General features: G+C 43.1%; 1 protein-coding gene across 5 annotated transcripts in view; it reads right to left on the bottom strand.

The window, feature by feature from the left end:
- Nucleotides 1-23,778, bottom strand: part of STK32B (serine/threonine kinase 32B) — a 445,681-nt gene that overhangs the window by 52,887 nt on the left and 369,016 nt on the right. The window lies entirely within an intron of this gene.

Raw genomic sequence — 23,778 nt, 5'->3', positions numbered from 1 at the left:
AGAGGACAAAGAGAACATCATTGTGTGTCCCAGTTTATGGCCACCACCCCTTAGAGAGGGGACAAGGAGAGAAATTGAGCTTGTTTTTTTTTTTGTTTTTTTTTGAGATAGAGTTTTGCTCTGCTGCCCAGGCTGGCACATAACGGCGCAATGTCGGCTCCTCTGTGCCTTAGTTCAAGCGATTCTCCTTCCTCAGCCTGCCGAGCAGCTGAGATTACAGGCACCTGCCACCATGCCTGGCTAATTATGATATTTTTAGTAGGGATGGGGTTTCACCTTGTTGGCCAGGCTGGTCTCGAACTCTTGGCCTCAGGTGAGCTGCCCGCCTCAGCCTCCCAAAGTGCTGGGATTACAGCCGTGAGCCATCGCATCCGGTCAGAAATCTAGCTTTCTTGGACAGTAAAACCTGTACTTTTTTCACTATGCCATGTGGTTTGTACCCTCAGTAAGCCATGAGCTGTCTGAGAACAAGTTACAGGCATCACATGAAGCACTGGCGTGACACTACCGGGTGGAATGCAGATGGGATGCCCTGAGGGGGCATGGAAGGGCTGTCCACTTGGCGAAAAGGAAGACATGCCCCTGGAGGGGGTGGATTGGTGGAGCATGTTTGCTGGGAGAACGGGTGGGGTAAACCCAGAGTGAAGAAGAGGAACAGAACCCCCAGGGGTCGAGAACCTTGAGAAATGGACACTTAGAGCTCTCTGTGCCTGGGGCCTATCTCAGGGACAACTATATTTTAGCATAGGTGACATCTAACATGAAATACCCACAATGAGTAAATCCACAAGACAGAAAGCAGATTGGAGGTTGCTAGGGGCTGTGGGTGGGGAAGGGAGGGTGGGTGCACCTCCTTCACGGGTACCGGTTTTCCTTTGGGGTTGATGAAAACAAATGGGTTGGAACTAGACAGAGGCGGTGGTCATATAACATTGTGAATGTACTGAATGCTACTGAATTGTTCACTTTAAAATGGCTAATTTTATCTTATGTGAATTTCACCTCAATAGAAAAAATACAGCAAAGGGGATGGAGGCCCAAGAGTGGTGGACCCTTATTCTTCAGGGTGCTGCATTTGTCCTGGGGTCCTTGTCTCTGATCACTCTCCAAGGGGCTGAGTGGTGGGTTGTCTTAGTGCCTCACCTCCACCTCACTAGGCCTGGAGTGCATTGTAGGGTCTAATCGTCTATGTGGGCTTCCAGGAACATTTTGTGAAATGTTGATTATTTCTAGTAAATTAATTTGCAGGCATAATTCCATTTTACAGTTGTCAGAGCAGCCAAAATCTGCCCCGGGGAGCCACAACCTGTTGTGATTAAAGCTGTCTCAACTCAGTTTCTAGATGGGCATTCACCAGGCATGGAAACAAGATCCAGGATGAGTTGACCTGGGGGCGCTGGCTGGGCAGCTACACACTTGAATCTGACCAGCAGCCACATTCTAGCTGCCCCCTGGTGATATTCTCCATTTGCTTCACATTTTCTAAGTGCACTTTCACCCACGGGTTCTCCTTTCCTCTTCACAACAGCCTCCGGGGACATGTTTTACAGGGGAGGTTCAGAGAGGGCCAGCAGTATGAAGAGGTCACACAGCCAGGAAATGCAAAGCTGAGATGCACCTTATAGGTCTGCTGAATTCCTGTTTGAAGTAAGGTTCGTCTCAACATTTCGTTCAGCACAAACTACATACTCAGTGCCACATAGTGGAATGGTGCACTTGGGAATTTGAGAACATGTCCCTTAGATTATTTGGTCCTTACAAAGGAACTGACATTGTGCCCTGGGAAACAGGAAGACCGCTGCTGCTGCTGGAGTTACCTGTTAGTGATAAGTGACTTACCTTCTCTCTGCCTCAGTTGTGTAGAATGTAGATAATAATAATGGTTTATTCATTGGGCTGTTGTGAGGATTAAGTAGATTAAATAAGATAATCTATACTAAGAGTTTAGCAGGATGCCTGGCCCGTAGTCAGTGCTCCATGAACATTAGGCATTACTAACAGTCAAATCACGATCCTTAAGAATGCCCAAGGCGGGGGGAGGAGCCAAGATGGCCGAATAGGAACAGCTCCGGTCTACAGCTCCCAGTGTGAGCGACGCAGAAGACGGGTGATTTCTGCATTTCCATCTAAGGTACCGGGTTCATCTCACTACGGAGTGCCAGACAGTGGGCACAGGACAGTGGGTGCGTGCACCGTGCGCGAGCTGAAGCAGGGCGAGGCGTTGCCTCACTTGGGAAGCGCAAGGGGTCAGGGACTTCCCTTTCTGAGTCAAAGAAAGGGGTGACGGATGGCACCTGGAAAATCGGGTCACTCCCACCCAAATACTGTGCTTTTCCGACGGGCTTAAAAACGGTGCACCACGAGATTATATCCCGCACTTGGCTCGGAGGGTCCTACAACCACGAAGTCTCGCTGATTGCTAGCACAGCAGTCTGAGATCAAACTGCAAGGCGGCAGTGAGGCTGGGGGAGGGGCGCCCGCCCTTGCCCAGGCTTGATTAGGTAAACAAAGCAGCCAGGAAGCTGGAACTGGGTGGAGCCCACCACAGCTCAAGAAGGCCTGCCTGCCTCTGTAGGCTCCACCTCTGGGGGCAGGGCACAGACAAACAAAAAGACAGCAGTAACCTCTGCAGACTTAAATGTCCCTGTCTGACAGCTTTGAAGAGAGCAGTGGTTCTCCCAGCACACAGCTGGAGATCTGAGAACGGGCAGACTGCCTCCTCAAGTGGGTGCCTGACCCCTGACCCCCAAGCAGCCTAACTGGGAGGCACCCCCCAGCAGGGGCACACTGACACCTCACATGGCAGGGTATTCCAACAGACCTGCAGCTGAGGGTCCTGTCTGTTAGAAGGAAAACTAACAAACAGAAAGGACATCCACACCAAAAACCCATCTGTACATCACCATCATCAAAGACCAAAAGTAGATAAAACCACAAAGATGGGGAAAAAACAGAGCAGAAAAACTGGAAACTCTAAAAAGCAGAGCGCCTCTCCTCCAAAGGAACGCAGTTCCTCACCAGCAATGGAACAAAGCCAGATGGAGAATGACTTTGACGAGCTGAGAGAAGAAGGCTTCAGACGATCAAATTACTCTGAGCTACGGGAGGACATTCAAACTAAAGGCAAAGAAGTTGAAAACTTTGAAAAAAATGTAGAAGAATGTATAACTAGAATAACCAATACAGAGAAGTGCTTAAAGGAGCTGATGGAGCTGAAAACCAAGGCTCGAGAACTACGTGAAGAATGCAGAAGCCTCAGGAGCCAATGCGATCAACTGGAAGAAAGGGTACCAGCAATGGAAGATGAAATGAATGAAATGAAGCGAGAAGGGAAGTTTAGACAAAAAAGAATAAAAAGAAATGAGCAAAGTCTCCAAGAAATATGGGACTATGTGAAAAGACCAAATCTACGTCTGATTGGTGTACCTGAAAGTGACGGGGAGAATGGAACCAAGTTGGAAAACACTCTGCAGGATATTATCCAGGAGAACTTCCCCAATCTAGCAAGGCAGGCCAACATTCAGATTCAGGAAATACAGAGAACGCCACAAAGATACTCCTCGAGAAGAGCAACTCCAAGACACATAATTGTCAGATTCACCAAAGTTGAAATGAAGGAAAAAATGGGAAGGGCAGCCAGAGAGAAAGGTCGGGTTACCCACAAAGGGAAGCCCATCAGACTAACAGTGGATCTCTCGGCAGAAACCCTACAAGCCAGAAGAGAGTGGGGGCCAATATTCAACATTCTTAAAGAAAAGAATTTTCAACCCAGAATTTCATATCCAGCCAAACTAAGCTTCATCAGTGAAGGAGAAATAAAATCCTTTACAGACAGGCAAATGCTGAGAGATTTTGTCACCACCAGGCCTGCCTTACAAGAGCTCCTGAAGGAAGAACTAAACATGGAAAGGAACAACCGGTACCAGCCGCTGCAAAATCATGCCAAAATGTAAAGACCATCAAGACTAGGAAGAAACTGCATCAACTAACGAGCAAAATAACCAGCTAACGTCATCATGACAGGATCAAATTCACACATAACAATATTAACTTTAAATGTAAATGGACTAAATGCTCCAATTAAAAGACACAGACTGGCAAATTGGATAAAGAGTCAAGACCCATCAGTGTGCTGTATTCAGGAAACACATCTCACGTGCAGAGACACACATAGGCTCAAAATAAAAGGATGGAGGAAGATCTACCAAGCCAGTGGAAAACAAAAAAAGGCAGGGGTTGCAATCCTACTCTCTGATAAAACAGAATTTAAACCAACAAAGATCAAAAGAGTCAAAGAAGGCCATTACATAATGGTAAAGGGATCAATTCAACAAGAAGAGCTAACTATCCTAAATATATATACACCCAATACAGGAGCACCCAGATTCATAAAGCAAGTCCTGAGTGACCTACAAAGAGACTTAGACTCCCACACATTAATAATGGGAGACTTTAACACCCCACTGTCAACATTAGACAGATCAACGAGACAGAAAGTCAACAAGGACACCCAGGAATTGAACTCAGCTCTGCACCAAGTGGACCTAATAGACATCTATAGAACTCTCCACCCCAAATCAACAGAATATACATTTTTTTCAGCACCACACCACACCTATTCCAAAATTGACCACATACTGGGAAGTAAAGCTCTCCTCAGCAAATGTAAAAGAACAGAAATTATAACAAACTATCTCTCAGACCACAGTGCAATCAAACTAGAACTCAGGATTAAGAATCTCACTCAAAACTGCTCAACTACATGGAAACTGAACAACCTGCTCCTGAATGACTACTGGGTACATAACGAAATGAAGGCAGAAATAAAGATGTTCTTTGAAACCAACGAGAACAAAGACACAACATACCAGAATCTCTGGGACGCATTCAAAGCTGTGTGTAGAGGGAAATTTATAGCACTAAATGCCCACAAGAGAAAGCAGGAAAGATCCAAAATTGACACCCTAACATCACAATTAAAAGAACTAGAGAAGCAAGAGCAAACACATTCAAAAACTAGCAGAAGGCAAGAAATAACTAAAATCAGAGCAGAACTGAAGGAAATAGAGACACAAAAAACCCTTCAAAAAATTAATGAATCCAGGAGCTGGTTTTTTGAAAGGATCAACAAAATAGATAGACTGCTAGCAAGACTAATAAAGAAAAAAAGAGAGAATCAAATAGACGCCATAAAAAATGATAAAGGGGATATCACCACCGATCCCACAGAAATACAAACTACCATCAGAGAATACTACAAACACCTCTACACAAATAAACTGGAAAATCTAGAAGAAATGGATAAATTCCTGGACACATACACTCTCCCAAGACTAAACCAGGAAGAAGTTGAATCTCTGAATAGACCAATAACAGGAGCTGAAGTTGTGGCAATAATCAATAGCTTACCAACAAAAAAGAGTCCAGGACCAGATGGATTCACAGCTGAATTCTACCAGAGGTACAAGGAGGAACTGGTACCATTCCTTCTGAAACTATTCCAATCAATAGAAAAAGAGGGAATCCTCCCTAACTCATTTTATGAGGCCAGCATCATTCTGATACCAAAGCCAGGCAGAGACACAACCAAAAAAGAGAATTTTAGACCAATATCCTTGATGAACATTGATGCAAAAATCCTCAATAAAATACTGGCAAAACGAATCCAGCAGCACATCAAAAAGCTTATCCACCATGATCAAGTGGGCTTCATCCCTGGGATGCAAGGCTGGTTCAATATACGCAAATCAATAAATGTAATCCAGCATATAAACAGAGCAAACGACAAAAACCACATGATTATCTCAATAGATGCAGAAAAGACCTTTGACAAAATTCAACAACCCTTCATGCTAAAAACTCTCAATAAATTAGGTATTGATGGGACATATTTCAAAATAATAAGAGCTATCTATGACAAACCCACAGCCAATATCATACTGAATGGGCAAAAACTGGAAGCATTTCCTTTGAAAACTAGCACAAGACAGGGATGCCCTCTCTCACCACTCCTATTCAACATAGTGTTGGAAGTTCTGGCCAGGGTAATTAGGCAGGAGAAGGAAATAAAGGGTATTCAATTAGGAAAAGAGGAAGTCAAATTGTCTCTGCTTGCAGAAGACATGATTCTATATCTAGAAAACCCCACTGTCTCAGCCCAAAATCTCCTTAAGCTGATAAGCAAGTTCAGCAAAGTCTCAGGATACAAAATCAATGTACAAAAATCACAAGCATTCTTATACAACAACAACAGACAGAGTGCCAAATCATGAGTGAACTCCCATTCACAGTTGCTTCAAAGAGAATAAAATACCTAGGAATCCAACTTACAAGGGATGTGAAGGACCTCTTCAAGGAGAACTACAAACCACTGCTCAAGGAAATAAAAGAGGATACAAAGAAATGGAAGAACATTCCATGCTCATGGGTAGGAAGAATCAATATCATGAAAATGGCCATACTGCCCAAGGTAGTTTACAGATTCAATGCCATCCCCATCAAGCTACCAATGACTTTCTTCACAGAATTGGAAAAAACTACTTTAAAGTTCATATGGAACCAAAAAAGAGCCCACATCGCCAAGTCAATCCTAAGCCAAAAGAACAAAGCTGGAGGCATCACACTACCTGACTTCAAATTATACTACAAGGCTACAGTAACCAAAACAGCATGGTAGTGGTACCAAAACAGAGATATAGATCAATGGAACAGAACAGAGCCCTTAGAAATAATGCTGCATATCTACAACTATCTGATCTTTGACAAACCTGAGAAAAACAAGCAATGGGGAAAGGATTCCCTATTTAATAAATGGTGCTGGGAAAACTGGCTAGCCATATGGAGAAAGCTGAAACTGGATCCCTTCCTTACACCTTATACAAAAATCAATTCAAGATGGATTAAAGACTTAAACGTTAGACCTAAAACCATAAAAACCCTAGAAGAAAACCTAGGCAATACCATTCAGGACATAGGCAAGGGCAAGGACTTCATGTCTAAAACACCAAAAGCAATGGCAACAAAAGCCAAAATTGACAAATGGGATCTCATTAAACTAAAGAGCTTCCGCACAGCAAAAGAAACTACCATCAGAGTGAACAGGCAACCTACAAAATGGGAGAAAATTTTCGCAACCTACTCATCTGACAAAGGGCTAATATCCAGAATCTACAATGAACTCAAACAAATTTACAAGAAAAAAAACAAACAACCCCATCAAAAAGTGGGCGAAGGAAATGAACAGACACTTCTCAAAAGAAGACATTTATGCAGCCAAAAAACACATGAAAAAATGCTCATCATCACTGGCCATCAGAGAAATGCAAATCAAAACCACAATGAGATACCATCTCACACCAGTTAGAATGGCAATCATTAAAAAGTCAGGAAACAACAGGTGCTGGAGAGGATGTGGAGAAATAGGAACACTTTCACACTGTTGGTGGGACTGAAAACTAGTTCACCCATTGTGGAAGTCAGTGTGGCGATTCCTCAGGGATCTAGAACTGGAAATACCATTTGACCCAGCCATCCCATTACTGGGTATATACGCAAAGGACTATAAATCATGCTGCTATAAAGACACATGCACACGTATGTTTATTGCGGCATTATTCACAATAGCAAAGACTTGGAACCAACCCAAATGTCCAACAATGATAGACTGGACTAAGAAAATGTGGCACATATACACCATGGAATACTATGCAGGAATAAAAAATGATGAGTTCATGTCCTTTGTAGGGACATGGATGGAATTGGAAATCATCATTCTCAGTAAATTATCCCAAGAACAAAAAACCAAACACCGAATATTCTCACTCATAGGTGGGAATTGAACAATGAGATCACATGGACACAGGAAGGGGAATATCACACTCTGGGGACTGTGGTGGGGAGGGGGGAGGGGGGAGGGATAGCATTGGGAGATATACCTAATGCTAGATGACGAGTTAGTGGGTGCAGCGCAGCAGCATGGCACATGTATACATATGTCACTAACCTGCGCAATGTGCACATGTACCCTAAAACTTAAAGTATAAAAAAAAAAAAAAAACAGTCAAATCACTCCAACCTCCGCTTCCTCTGCCATGCTTGGCCTCCCCATCGTCCATCAGTTACCCAAACCAGAAATCTGGGAACCCTCCTAAATGCCATCCTCCTCAGCCTCATGAACGATCAGTCTCCAAATTCTGTGTGTTTTGTATTTTCAGCATCTTTTTGTCTGCCTCTTCCTATCGGTGATAGATCATCCTGACTCCAAAGTCAGTGATCACACTTGTTCATTAAGCATCGGATGAGTGAATATTTAATGCTTTCCTAGTACATGCTGGGCACTGACCTGTGCTATTCCGAATCCCACCTGGATCCCACCACTGAGCCCGAAGCTGGGCTTCAGCCTACAGGGACTTCCTTCCCTGCACCAGAGTGTGTGCCTGTTCCTCTTCTCAGTCCTGAGCGCTTGAGAGAAAAGGAGTCCCTTCATGCTGGGCCAGCCCACAAGCTCCAATAGCGCAGGGTGCACCCAGCAGTGCAGAATGGCTGTGTGTGCCGAGGTGTTCCCCATCAATCCTTGTCATGCCTGGCAGCCCCAAATCCATTCAGAACTCAGGGTAGAAGCAGCAGCAGAGTGATCCTGTCCTGGCTGTCATGACCAGACAAGCGACAAATGTCTGCAGTCCTAGAGAGGGTGACATTCCCTCCTCCCCCACACACTTGGAGCTGATGGTAGAACACAACAATATTGATGTCATAATCCCTATGCCACCAAAATGATGTCATTGGCTGTTCGGAATCCCAGCACTTAGACGTGAGAGAACTACACAGGTTTAGAGCTGGAAGGACAGGTGTGAACCACATATCTGAACAATAGCAACCGTGATTTGTCAGGTGCCATGTTAAGGATTGTATTACCTCTTTAATTCTCCCAACCACCCAACAGGATAAATGCTACGATGATCTTCATTTTTCTGATGAGGAGGCAGAGGCATTTGGAGATGTAGTGGGCCGAATCATTGCCCCCTAAAAGCTATGTTCAAGTCCTAACTCCTGGGACCTGTGAATAGGGCCATATTTGAAAATAAGGTCTTTGTAAATGTAATCAAGTATCTCAAGATAAAATCATCCTGGATTTAGATTGGGCCCTAAATCCAACAACTGACGTCTTTATAAGAGAAAGGAAAGATCTAAGACACAGAGAAGACAGCCACGTGAAGACAAAGGCAGAATGGAGCAATGCGGCCACAAGCCAAGGAACGCCTGGAGCTACTGGAAGCTGAAAGAGGCAGAAACAATCCTCCCGTGGCTTCTGAGGGCACATGGCCCTGCTGGCCCCTTGATATTGGACTTTCAGCCTCCACAACTGTGGGAAAATGAACTTCTATTGTTTCAGGCCACTCAGTTCGTAGTAATTTGTTTTGCAGCCACAATAAATGAATACAAGGGGTAAGGAACTTGCCAAGGTCACCCAGTTAGCATAGCAGAGCTGGGATTAGCACCTCTTGGTTTTCTGACTCCAGGGTCCTTTCCCCTGTACTGGGCAACTGCCAGGAGTAATTGAGTTATCTGGGGATTGGTGCCCTGGTGCACCCTTCCACCCTCCTTCCTTCCCTCCCAGGGCCTGGTGCTCAGCCCAGTATACAGAAGGCACTTAATAAATGTGTGGACTGGCTCTTTCACCCTGATGCCATAGGGCTTGTCTGGCTCACTGATGTTTGCAACAGAGGTGGAAACAGCTCACAGCATCTCGAGATGTCAACATCGTAGGGCTGAAGGGTCCCTTGAAACTCATCGTTTTCTCCACACCTCCTTATTAGAATCGGACACTGGGCCTGAGGAGGAAGAATGGCTTGCCTCAACCACCCAGTAGTACCCCTGAGGTCAAGTCTAGAATTCTTGGTCCTGACTCCTAGGTTCAGGGAATTCCCATGACTGTCACAGTGATATTCAGCTGCCAATTCTGCATGATTCTAACTCCTAATAGCGCGTGTACCCTCCCTTCCTCAGCTTTGCTCACATGCCGCTCATGTTCTGATGCTCGTTTTCCCTTCTAGTCCCCTAGGAGCAGCATAGCTTCCCTGCTGGGCCTCTGGACCCTGAGAGACCTCCAATCTGTCCTTCTCACTGCTGACCAGGGAGTCAGTTTTCTGACATGCCACAGATGATGGTATTCGCTGCTAAAAGATCTTCCCATCACGGTGGCTGTTTCATAAACTGTGTTCCTTGCAATGCCACTGGCTCCATGTCCTTCCAGCTCTAAACCTGTGTAGTTCTCTCGCATCTAAGTGCTGGGATTCTGAGCAGCCAATGACATCATTTTGGTGGCATAGGGATTATGACATCAAAATTGCTGTGTTCTACCATCATCCTCAGAGCCTTTCGTGTGCTGATGTGCTTTGGTGATGTTCACAGGGGCCCAACTCAGTAGCAGGCATGGCTTGGAAATGTATTTGACTAGATCCTGGAATCTTTCCTATTTTTAATTTTTGGTGGAACACAAGGTACTAGGGCTGGGGACCAGTCTGGCCCAGAGGGCAGTTCAAATCCACGGCCCAGCACTGAGGCCCCAAGCTGTCTTGTGCCACCCCGCTTGCCCATGGCCACCCTGGCTCCATGCTGCATGCTGTTCCTGGAACACCCTGTCTCTGTCTCTGTTACTGACACTCTTTCCCAACTCACAGAAGGTGCAGCCCTAGGGTTTCATCCTCCAGGAACCTACCATGTGCCAGACAAGGCTCTTCACAGGTACAGTGGACTCCTCAGAATAGGCCTCTGCTATTATCACTTCCTTACCATCTCCCTCCTGCCCAGGCTAGACAGGGGCCTCCTCATTTCCCCCATGCTCTTCATCTCCTCATGCATTTTTGCTTAGTTGTCTCCCTTTTCTCTTGACTCCAAGCTCCTTGAGGGCAGAGAGTGTTGTGTTCTCTCTGGTGCCTCATCCCCTGCCTGGTACCAAGAAGATATGCAGGAAAAATTTGTTAACTGACTAAATAAATAAACAGTCATAATAAAAATAGCAAACAATTCTATTGCCCTTGTTGTGTGCCAAGCACTGTCTAAGCTCTTTACATCCTGCTAATTAAAACAGTTAATCTTTAAGGAGCATCTGCTCTGTGCAAAGTCTTGTTTTAAGAGTACTGATTCATCTTTATAACAGGGGCTTTGAGCTAGCTGCTCAGGATTCTTGCAGAGGAAGGAGCGAGTTGCTCTGAGACGACACAGAAAAGGCTGGGACTGAGGACCTCCTGGGGCACGTGTGTGATAAAGGCAGCTCTAGGGGCAGCCCTGGCTCACCGGGGCAGCAAACAACAGATCAAGCAGATAATCGTGGTAGGCTGTGGTTATGCCCAGAAAGGTAGTCCAGGGTCCAAAGCCTAGTTACACCTGCTTAGATTATAAATGAATAAAATTCCCCAAGGCCTTCCATGAAACAACAACAATTAAAGCTTCTTCCAATGTTTTGGTAAGGGGAATGGCCAACCCTGAATCTATTTATCAGCCATTGGAAATGCCAACTGTAACTGCCATCATGTCCACAGCATTCGTGCAGGGCTTTGTGGGGAACAGATGCCTCCACATGTCAGTCTTCCCATCCTTGAAGCACCATAGGCCATGGATGAAGAAGCTGAGGACCACAGAGATTAGGGGCTATGTTCAGGGCCATGGAGATGAGTGAAGGAGCCCAGACCAGAATGTCAGTCTTATAACTTTAAGGCCAGGGCTCAGTACAGCTGTTCCACTATTATTACGAATAGTGGCTTTACTGACAATGCCAATAGTTGCAATATTAGTGGGGCCATTTATTGAGTCTACTGTGTGCCAGAAGCTCTTCTTAATTCTTTACATATGCTATTCATGTCTTGGAAAAGCTAATGTTTAGAGAGCACTTCTAGATGCTAGGGACTGTGCTCAGTGTCTATGTGTTATCTCATGAGTGTCTATGTGTTATCTCACAAGGACCTTGTCAGGTGGGTACTACCTCCATTTCGGGAAGCAAAGGCTTGGAGAGAGTAGGTACCACATCTGAGGTGACACAGCTACTAAGGCTTATTTGAACCCAGTTCCATTCCCCAAGATCAACCAGAATGATGACAACCTAGTTCTGTCTCCTTCAAAGGCCATACATTTTCCAGCAATTATGCCATCTTTATAAACATGCTGAATATAAAAATCATATATATATATACACACACACATACATGCACACATATAGCATATACTCTCTATGTTTTATATTCCAAAATTTCCTGATGTTCATAAACACTCTTAGTTTTGGTTGCAATTGAATTAGTCATCTATTAGTTTTGGTTCCAATTGAATTAGTAGATAAAAGAAGGATAATAAATGTGGTTTTGCTATTAATAAAAATGATATAAAATCCTCTTGAAACTGGATCTTGATTCACATTCCCTGACAGTGCCTGCTTTCTTGCCCATTGTCTTTCACTGCATGGGGTGCATGGTGCATGCTTTATGGATTCTTGTGAGTCCAAAATACACTGGGCGGACACTGGGCACCAGGGAACTCTGGCTGCCCTGCAATGGCCTGGAAAGATCAGCCTCACCTACTGCTAACCATCTCTACCAGTGGTTGAGCAATTCCGCCAATGAAAGTTTGAAATGAAAAGTGAGTTTTGATGCCAAGGAGCATTAGGGCATCATATAACGGGCCTTCCAGAAAAGCAGGAACATGGGGCGTGAAATGAGACATCGCCTTTCTTTCCCTCAGAAATGTAGATGTGCATGTGGTGGGATTTGCCCCCTCACTAACCACACAGAGTTTACTCCCTCATTAAACTAAAAATATGAAAAGCATACAATCACCTCCTGAAGTATAATTATTAGCCTGCTGCAGTGAGCTCTGTGAATATTGCTGAAGGTTTTGATATTTGCAGTGGAGTGTGAAATGCTATTCAACATCTAGCCTGCGAGCTGACAGCCTTCCAGGATCTGTTTCCACAGGTGTTTGCTCTCTTCTTGACTGGGAACATAGAATTACTAAATTTTGGCCTAGAGGGGGCCTTCAAGGTAATTTCCTTCCTCCCTTAAATGTTATAGACAAGGAAGCCAAGTCCGAATGGAGGAGTTAAATGACTTCTGGCCCAGCTGGGACTAGAACCCAAGTCTCCTACCCACTGATACTTTCTTCAAGGCAAGACCACGTCTCCAGTTTCCACATCTGGGTAGCTAACACCCACCGGACACTTACACCTACAGGTCCCATGGGCACAACTCAACCTGTCTGAAGCAAGCTTTCAAACTGCCCCTTCTCCTGGGTTCTCAGTCTCAGCCGCAAGGGTCTTTTCAGCAGCACAGTCAGAAACCTGGGAGTCAACTTCGACTCTAGGACTCTTTCAGCCTTTGTATTTGACCATTTGATTGGTCACCAAGACTTACTTTCCCTTCCAGAAACTTCCTCTCTATCCTCCTCTCTATCCTCCTTTCTATCCTCTACTCTGGTCCTTTTTCATCTCTGTCTGGTCTCATTGTTGCTCCCTCAACCACTTGCCTGTCTCCAGCCTGGGGCTCTTTAGTCCCAACTCCAACTGCCCCTGAGAGACTTGTAAGTAGTAGAATCAGTGAAACAAAGGGGTTATGAAAGTGGTAATTACTCAGGCCTGCAACTGAACCTCAGCTCCCATGCTTACTGGCACAATGACCTTGGGGAAGCTGCTTAACCTCTTATATGTACCTCAGTTTACTCATCTGTAAGAAGGAATAACAATGTCTGCTACAAAATCTTATTGTGAAGACAAAACGGCTATGTATATCTTGATTAAGCACATAGTAAGTGCTCAATAAATGGTATCTAGTATTATTGTTGTTATTATTCACATGTTCAAACTACTTGCTCAAAATCATTCCAAGTTTGCTATTTACTATGAATGAAGTTCAAGCTTTTTAGCATGAAAACTTCCTAAAAACAGGCCCCAGGCACCATCATATTTGGCCACTATTCTTATGACACCCATTGTGCCAGGTTCAAAGAATAGGATATACTATATTTTGAATCATCAATGACTTTACCCTGCTTTTCATATTCATATTCATGAACTCCTATTCATGAACTCCTATTCATACTTCAAGACTCAGACCACATTACACCATGGAATGTTCATCAAGTTCCTTGCTATTCCTGTTTCCCATCTTACCCTCTCTCTTGGCAAACTATTAATACATCGATCTACGGTCTAGATTCTTACCAAACCTTTGCTAGTTCCTTATCATGCTATATTTTAATTAATAGTTACATGTCCATCTCCCCCACTGGGTAGCTCTCTGAAGGCAGAAACATGACTAAGTCAGCTCCAGATTCAAAGGGATTAGCATGCAGTTGATCTAGAAGTAGATGCTTAATGCATCATAGTGGCAAAGAACTTAAGTCACAGAGTTCTGGCTTTGAATCTCAACGGCTACCTTTGCTGGCTGTTTGTCACTGGGCAAGCATTTAACTTTTGAGTTTCAGATTCCATGGAATAATACTAGCCCTTACCCCATAATTAGACAACTTATTGACGCATTTACTTCAGAGATTGACACAAAGTAAGTTCTCAACAGATGTAAGCTAGTTTTTGTTATAGTAATTCATTATTACTGAATGGACAATGAAATGAATGCATAAATGGAAGCCCAACTCATCAAGGTAATGATTCAAGAGCTCTGTCATAATTCATTGCATTAAAGTGTGCCGAGAAGCTGTGGAAAGAAGAGATAAGTAGCATGCCTGGCCTCTCTCTTAATCCTTTGGGGGGTAATTTATATTTCTTTGGCTCTTGGCTAGTCAAATGAACTCAGGTGTCACACGCTTACATATTAATTTGAGATAACATGAAACCACTGCATCAGTCTGATAATTTCTCTTTTTGGGGAGATGCTAGTAGCACTGCTAGCAATAGAAAACTCATTTCACTAAAGTATGCAAGAAACTGCTCAGCTGTTGACCATTAGTATTTCAGAGTTATGCATAGGAAGAAGGAGAGGAAACAAGGTTTAATTGGCTAATGAGTAAATACGTAAGCTCTGATAAAGGGCAGAAATAAATGATGCACCAGTATCAGAAAGCTACTTCATGTTAAATGTGTTCAATTCAACTAGTAAATCAAAAAAAAAAAAAGGACTTTTGGAAGTTTTCATGGAGAAATGATGTTCTAACTGGAAGCACAGAATTAGAATCAGTGCATTTTACAGTCAATACGTGAAACTTGAGATGAACTTCTAAATAGCATATGGGATGACAGAAAAGTTAGTTTATCCAGTACCACTCTCTTAAAGGATTCCAAATTCTCTATTTATCCAAGGCAATTAATGTTCTTTACAATTTTCCATTGAACTTGCTATAAAAAACCAAAAGCTATAATGTAGCACACAGGTAATACATGATCTGGCCCTACACACTTCTCAAGGGTTATCTTTCTTGCTGACTTTGCTCAGGTCACACTAGTTTTCTTTTGGTTCCATGGGCCAAGCTTCTTTTGCCTCAGGGCCTTAGCAAATGCAGTTTCATTTCCCTACCATTATCCTGGGATCAGACCATTAGTGGTTTCCTATTGCTGGGAGAAAGATAGGATCACCCCTAAGATCCCCAAGACCCATTGACACAGAGCCTACCTAAGACAGGCTGAACCAAAGCAGCAGAGAACATTTACTCTCCCCACCCTCTGCCACATCAGCAAGTGTCAAGGAACTAGAAACAGAAGCCTATTGCTAGAGAACAGGAGCACAGAGAGAGACCCTATTTAAGGCACAGATTCACAGAGAAACCCTAAGTCAAAGGTGGAACAGGAACATTGAGGAAAACACTTTGGTAACCACACTAAAACCCAACTCTAAAGCTGGTATTTTGAAAATAACCACAGAACAACAAAACTCAAGTCAAGCTCAACTACTAATTAGATTGACTCAATGCTACCTCCTCCTCCAAAGAAAACTAAACGCGTAGTAGTAAAAGAAACATGTCCATTTCCAGGCATAAACATTTTCCTTTACATCATGCAAAGATTTTAATAAAAAATTATCAGACACAGGACAAAAAAACAAAAACTCATTGTGAAGAGACAAAGAAATTAACAGAATCATACTCAGACATGAACTAGATGTCAGACCTAACAAACAAGGAATTTAAAACATTTCAAAGGCTCTAGTGGAAAGGTGGACAGCATGCGTTAACAGACGGGGATTTCAATAGAAAGATAGAAACTATAAAAGCAGATGGAAATGCTAAAAACAAACAAATGCCAAAACATAGTGCCAGAGATAAAGAATGCTTCCAATAGGTTTATCAATAGACTTGAAGATAGGTCAAAAGAAATTGCCTGAAGTGAAACACTAAGAGACAACAGTGTGGTGGAGGATGGGGAGAAGAGGGCATGTAAATATTGTGAGGGAAAATATCAAACATCTCACTTCGGGTTTTGAAATCCCAGAAGCAGAGTAGAGACAGAATGGGTCAAAAATATATATATTTGCAGAGATAATGACCAAGAATTTTCTAAATATGATGAGTAATCAAACCACATATCCAAAAAGCTCAGAAAACACCAACCAGAGTAAATATCAAAAAGAAAACAAATCCAATATGCCTTGGTACATCATATCTAAAACCAAAAAGAGGGAGAAAATCTTGGAGTCAGCTGAAGGAAAAAAGCATATTACCTACAGAGGAACAGGGATAGGAATTACAGCAGATTTGCTGTCAGGAATACTACAAATCAGAAGCAATGGAGTGGCAATATTTAAGTGACTAAGGAAAAAAAAACCACCCTCTTAACCCAGAGTTCTGTATCCAGTTAAAATACCTTGTAACAATATAAGGAAATAAAGATTCTTTTCCTTATATAAGCAAACCAAAAAAAGAAAGAATGCATTACCAGTAGATTTTAATAGTCAAAATTGTTAAAGGAAGTCCTCCAGGTAGAATGAATATAATAACAGCTAGAAAATTGAAGCTACACAAAGAAAGAATATGAAAATAGCAAAAAGAAGGTAAATGCAAAGTTTTTTTTAATTTTTAACCACTGCAAAATATAATTGACTATTTGAAGCAAAAATAAATTCAATGACATATATTTATAGTAAAAAGAGATGAATAGAATGAATTTGGGTATATTATAAGATTACACATGCTGTAACAGATTTAAGGTATTTTCTGATTAATTGAAGATGTATATTGTTTTTTAAAGAGGTATAAGAACTAACCAATGGAGAAGTTAAAGTGGAATCATAAGTAAGGATCAACTAATCCAAAATAAGGAAGAAAAAGAGGAACAAAGACCAAATGAAACAAATACAAGAAAAGGCAAGATGATAGATTTAAATAAAATTATCTCAATAATTATATTAAACATAAGTGGTCTAAATATCAATGAAAAGACAGATACTGTTAGACTGGATTTAAAAGACTGCCTACAAGAAATGTACTTTAAAAATAAAGACAAAGAGATAGGTTAGAAATAAAAGGATAGAAAAAGATATTATGAGCGATGTACTAGAGTAGGGTTATACTGGCTCACAAGAGCATACTGTTAGCATCTCTTCCCAACTCTGTGTTTGATGATGTCTCATTGCTAACTTGAAATCAGCCATGGTGGAGTCCTTATATCATGGAAATCAAAATCTATAAATTAGGGGGATTTGTTTATTCTTTACCAGAGAACTAGCTGTTAGACATTTACCAGCACACCACTGGATATGTCATGTAAACACTAACCAAAGGAAAGCTGAAGTGGCTGTATTAATACCAGGCAAAGCAGACTTTAGAACAAGGAATAAGAAGGACATTATATAATGATAAATGGGGCAATTTATCAAGAAGATGTAATGATCCTAAATGAAAAGCAAGGAAAAACAGAGAAATTTACAATCATAGCTGGGAATTCCAACACTTACATCTTAGTAATTGATATAAGAAGTAGACAAAAAATCAACAAAAATACATACAAAACCTGAGCAATGTTATCAAACAACCTGAGCTAATTGACATTTATAGAACACAGGACCAAAGAAGACAATACATATTTTTGCAAGTTTGCATGTAATATTAACCAAGATAGATCATATTTAGACCATAAATTAAACTTCACCAGTTTTTAGAAAAGAAGTCATACAAAATATTTTCTCTGATCATGACAGAATTAAACTGAACATCAATGAAAGATATATTAAAAATTCCCAAATACTGTCAGAAAAATGTTTTTTTGTTTGTTTGTTTTGTTTTTTTTAGACAGAGTCTCACTCTGTTGCCCAGGCTAGAGTGCAGTGGTGCTATCTCGGCTCACTGCAAGCTCCACCTCCCGGGTTCACGCCATTCTCCTGCCTCAGCCTCTCGAGTAGCTGGGACTACAGGCACCCACCACTATGCCTGGCTAATTTTTTATATTTTTTAGTAGAGATGGGGTTTCACTGTGTTAGCCAGGATGATCTTGATCTCCTGACCTTGTGATCCGCCTGCCTCGGCCTCCCAAACTGCTGGGATTACAGGCGTGAGCCACCACGCCTGGCCTAGAAATGTTTTTAACTGAATGAAATTAAAAGCACAATATATCTAAATTTGTGGGATACAGCTGAAGCTGGACTTAAAACAAAATTTATAGCATTAAATGCTTATGGAGGAAAATAAGACAAGTCTCAAATTACCTAAACTTCCACCTTAAGAGACTAGAATAAGAAGAATAAATTAAATTCAAAGTAAGCAGAGAGAAGGAAGGCATAAGAGATAAGAGAGAAGAAATTAAAATAAAAAATAGAAAAATAATAGAGAAAATCAATAAAGCAAAAACTGGTTCTTTAAAAAGATCAATACATTTGATAAACCTGTACTCTGAATGACCAGGAAAACCAGAGAGAAAACATCAATTACCAATTCAGGACTGAAAGAGGGGACATCACTACAGAATTTACAGTCATTAAAAGGATAATAAGGGGATATTACACATAACTGTATGCCCTAACATTTGAAAAGTTAGATGAACTAGGGAAATTCCTTGAAAGACATAAACTACCAAATCTTATTTAAATTTACTTAGTTCTTGAAGAAATAGATAAACAGAATAGTCCCATGTCTGTTAAAGAAATTGAATCCACAGTGAAAAACTTTCCCTCAAAGAAAACTCCAGGCCCAAATATCTTCACTGCATAATTCTACAAAATATGTGTAGAAATAATACCAATCTTGGGCATATTTTTTTTAGAAAACAGAAGGGGAGGAAACTTCTCAACTACGTTGCCGGCGTTACTCTAATACCAAAGCCACACCAAGTTGTTACCAGAAAATAGAACTACAGACAAAAATTCCTCAAGAACCTAGATGTAAATATTATGAACAAGATATTAGTACGTTGATTCAAGGATTATATGTGAAAGATACTACGTTATGATCAAACAGGGTTTCTTCTGGGAAGGTAAGGCTGGTTCAACATTTCAAAGTCAGTCAGCAGCATTTCAACAGACTATAGAAGAGAAACCACATGATTATCTCGACAGATTTAGAAATGCTATGTGACCAAATTCAACGTGCATTTACGATTTTAAAAAACTGAATAAATTGGAAGTAGAAGGGAACTTCTTCACCTTATAAAGAACTGCAAAAACCTTATAGTTGACATCATAATTTAAAACCTCAGCTTTTAAAAAAGACCGTTAAATTGGTCTAAGTACAGTGGTGTTTATAACTAATTGATCACAAGTGGTAACAAATTTCTTGTTCCTTTAGCAGTCCCACTGCTTCACTTGAATAGTAAAACAAATAAAAATAAATTTAAGAAGACTCTTTTAAGATAATAGAAAGACAAGCCACTGACTTGGAGAAAATATTTTTAGAATATATATCTGATAAAGGAATTCTATCCAGGATATATTTTAAAACTCTCAAAATGAAATAAAATATTCCAGTAAATGTTTTTTTCTTTTCCTTTTTTTTTTTTTTTTGTTTAGATGGAGTCTCGCCCTGTTGCACAGGCTGGAGTGCAGTGGTGTGATCTTGGCTCACTGCAACCTCCGCCTCCTGGGCTTCAGACTCCTGAATAAGTGGGATTACAGGTGCACACCACCACACACAGTTAATTTTTTGTATTTTTTAGTAGAGACAGCGTTTCTCCATGTTGGCCAGGCTGGTCTCGAAATCCTGGTCTCAAGTGACCTACCTGACTCAGCCTCCCTAAGTGCTGAGATTACAGGCATGAGCCACCACACCCAGCCAAAATAATCCAATAAATTAACAGGCAAATGATTTGAACATATATTCCACACAGAAAATATATGGATGGCAAACAGGCAAGCAAAAAGATGCTCAACACCATTAGTTACCAGGGATTTGCAAACTGAAATCACGACTGACCTATTAGAATGCCTAATGACCTCAACGATGGGACAATACCAAGTACTGGCGAGGACACAGAACAACCGGGTCTCTCATTCGCTGCTTGTGGGAATGGAAAGTGGTCCAGCCATTCTAGAAACCAGTTTGGCAGTTTCTTACCAAATGATCCAGCAATCTCACTTCTAGGTAATTATTCCAGAGAAATGGAAACTTAAGCTCATATAAAACCTGTATGCAAATGTCCATAATGGCTTTATTCATAAATATGTAAAACTGTAAACAACTCAGGTGCCCCTCAACTGATGAACAGATAAACACGTGTATGTATATCCAGCAATAGGAAGGGAATGCTGATACACACGCCATGAGTAAATCTCAAATACATCATTCTAAGTGAAAAAGCCACATTCAAAAGGCTGTATACAATATGATCTCATTTATATGACTTTCTGGAATAGGCAGAATCATAGGGGTAGAAAATCGATTGCTGGTTGCCAGGGACTGGGAATGAGGAACTTTTGTGGGGGTGATGGAACCCATCTATATCTTTATAGTGGTGGTGTTTATCTATGACTGTATGTGTTTGTCTGAATTCAGAGAGCTATACACTAAAAGAGTACATTTTACTGTATGAAAATTATTCCTCAAAACTAAGCATCTCAAACTCCATATTTATCAGTTTGGTGATTTTTAAACTGACTGTCTCCCTCACAAACAGCCAAACCAATGAGGGTAGGAATACTTATGTTTTATTCACACATGGGTTTTCAGTCCATAGAACAGTGCCTAGCATGTAGAAGGTGCTCAGCAAGTCTCTGCTGAATGAATGAATGAATGAATGGTTCTCAGGAAAGATAACGGACAGTGGAGCCTCACTGACCTAGGGCCAAATGCCGGCTTTGCCACTTTCTCTGGGAAGCAAACTTCACTTTCCCTGGCCTCAATAATATCTACAAGGAGTGCACAGCACTGCCATGGTGGCCCCACTGTCACAGGATCCTTGGGGTGTTGCTTCACCAGCCGGAAATTTCTGTGGCTGGTGGCACCTTCACCTGCATTTTGCTTGGGCCTGAATGGCTCATTCTGCTCACTTGGCCTGGCAGGCTGCACTCAGCTTGTGCTACTGGTCCAGATCCCAAACCTGCCAAGGGCAAGCCAGGCACAGAGCCATGAGGGTTGTGTGAGCGAGCGAGCATGGGGTCCGGCCACTGCACACAGCTAGGCATGCTGGCTGTGGCGGGGTGAACAGCTCCAGGCACTGGCACGAGCGCCAGCTCCCTCCAAGGCTGCGTCTGGACCAGGCATACCGCAAGTGGCTTCCACTGTGGCCACTGGGGAACTTGGTGGTGCCCAGAAGCTTAGAGATGCCAGGAACTGCAGAGCCCCAAAGAGGGCATCACAGCCCTGGCTTGGGGAGCTCCTAAGTCTGGGCTCCCTGTAGGGCTACAGCTCTTCTCTCCTTCTCCCTTCTCTCCTTCTTGTGTTCACAACGTGGTGAGCAGGGGGCATATTTCAGCCCTGTTTGTGTTACAGCTCTTTCACTCCCACCATTCAGCAGGTCCCAAGTTCTTGTCCTGTGTCCAGGAAGAATGAGGTACATGGACAACTGGAGGGTAAGCAACGCAAAGAGGTGCTTTATTGAGCTACAGTACAGCTCTCAGGAGACCTGAAGTGGGTAGCTCCTTTCCACGGGCAGATTGTGCAGATGTCTGTTCAGCTCTCAGCTGGGAGGAGACTCACAGCGCGTAGCTCCTCTCCGCAGGCAGGTTGTCCCAACATCTGCCCCAGTCTGGCTCAGTTTGGGGTTTTTATGGGCTTCAGAGGGGAGGAAGTATGTGCTGATTAGTCCATGGGTGGCCATGGGTGGGCCTGGAAAAAGCATCACAAGTTCTCACTCCGGTCAGTGGAACTGGTGACCCAGCCCCCAGGCTTCAGACCATCCCTGGCTTGAAAGTGGGGCTTCATGGGGACCCACTCATTTCCACCTAGTAGCCTGTCTGCCTCCTGCCACTGTTCATGGGGGCCAGGCTGTTTGTGCTGATGGGATCCTGCAGGCCAATTCTGAGCCACTCTCAGCACCCCTTCAGCCTCTCTCTCATGCTTGTTGGTGCCCAATGTCCAAAGGGGGCCAAGGTAGCAGGGGGCTGGCATGTCAGTGCTGCCCTGAGCATGTGCATACCTGGCTGGTATGTACCCAGGCCTGGCCACAACCCCACTCTGAAATCAGAGTGGGTACCAGGAGCAGGGCGAGTCCAGGCAGCAGGAACAGGTGCCCCTGAGCCTACGGGGGGAATGGGGTTTCCCTGAGAGCACAGGGATGCCCAGGTCTGCAGCTGCAGCTGAGTAGCTACAGCTGCACCCAGGAGGGCAGGAATCCCGCCTCTCCAACTCACAAGGGGGCGGCGGGGCTTCCACCTGTTCCTGGCTCCTGTTGGCTCTGTGGAGCATGGAGCCCTGGCTGCACCTCCTGCACTGCAGACAGGCCTCTGCTTCCATCACCACCACCATCCCTCTGGACTCACTGCAGTGTCCTGGGGGAAGGGAACTGACATTTGGGGAGCACTGACAATGCAACAGCCCCATCATCTCCCTAGTGCACCCACCATCCCCTGGCCAACCCAGCCCCTGCAGTGAACTGGGATTTGGTTAGTCTGTTTCTGCAACTAGAGTGTGAGCTCCATAAGGCAGGGGAATGTTTGATTTGGCTCTGTGTTCCCAGTATTTAGCATACACTAAATAATTATCGAACTATTAGCAATCAGAACAACAACAACATTAATATTGGCTACTGGTTGTGAGTAGTTATCTTTCATCAGGCATTATGCTATATGCCTTCTATAATTAATGTCAATAAATCCTCAAAGCAACCTCCTGAGGCTGACTGCATAAACCAGTAATCCCATTTCTCAGACGAGGATTCTGAGAGGTCCTGTGGCTCAGTGGCCAACATTTCCTGAGTGTTCATCATGGTAAGTGCTTTATGTGCACTATGTCTGGTAATGAGAATCACCCAGGTTCACTCAGCCACTGAGTGGAAGACACCCAGCTGCCTCATGCTGAAGCCCACACTTTACCTGGACCATCCCCCTTGAGCCTGACCCCTAATGCTTTCCTGTTACTCATCTGTTTCTCCAAGGTCACCACCCTTGAGGCCCTAATCCTATGAGTCTGATCATAGTGGTCTCCAGCACTGAACCTTCCACTGGTTCCCTAGGCTCTTACCACAGCATTCAAGACTCCTGTGCTTTGCCCTGTCTGCTCTCTCCCTCCCCACCTCCTCTTGTCCTAGAAGCTGTAAAACAATGGAGCTGCCAAGTTCTCCCTTCACACAATGGTGCTTCACTCCCCAATGCCTTTGTACGGGTTGTTCCGTCTGCCTAAATGCCCTCTCTCTATCGTTACCCAGCAGAGCACATCCTTAAAGTCTAATTCAGATTGTCACCTTCTCCAGGAAACTGTCTTAAA

The sequence above is a fragment of the Pan troglodytes genome, chromosome 3 (genome assembly GCF_028858775.2).
Source record: "Pan troglodytes isolate AG18354 chromosome 3, NHGRI_mPanTro3-v2.0_pri, whole genome shotgun sequence".
Lineage (NCBI taxonomy): Eukaryota > Metazoa > Chordata > Mammalia > Primates > Hominidae > Pan > Pan troglodytes.
The sequence above is the reverse complement of the archived record's forward strand: the minus strand, read 5'-3'. Positions and strand labels throughout refer to the sequence as shown.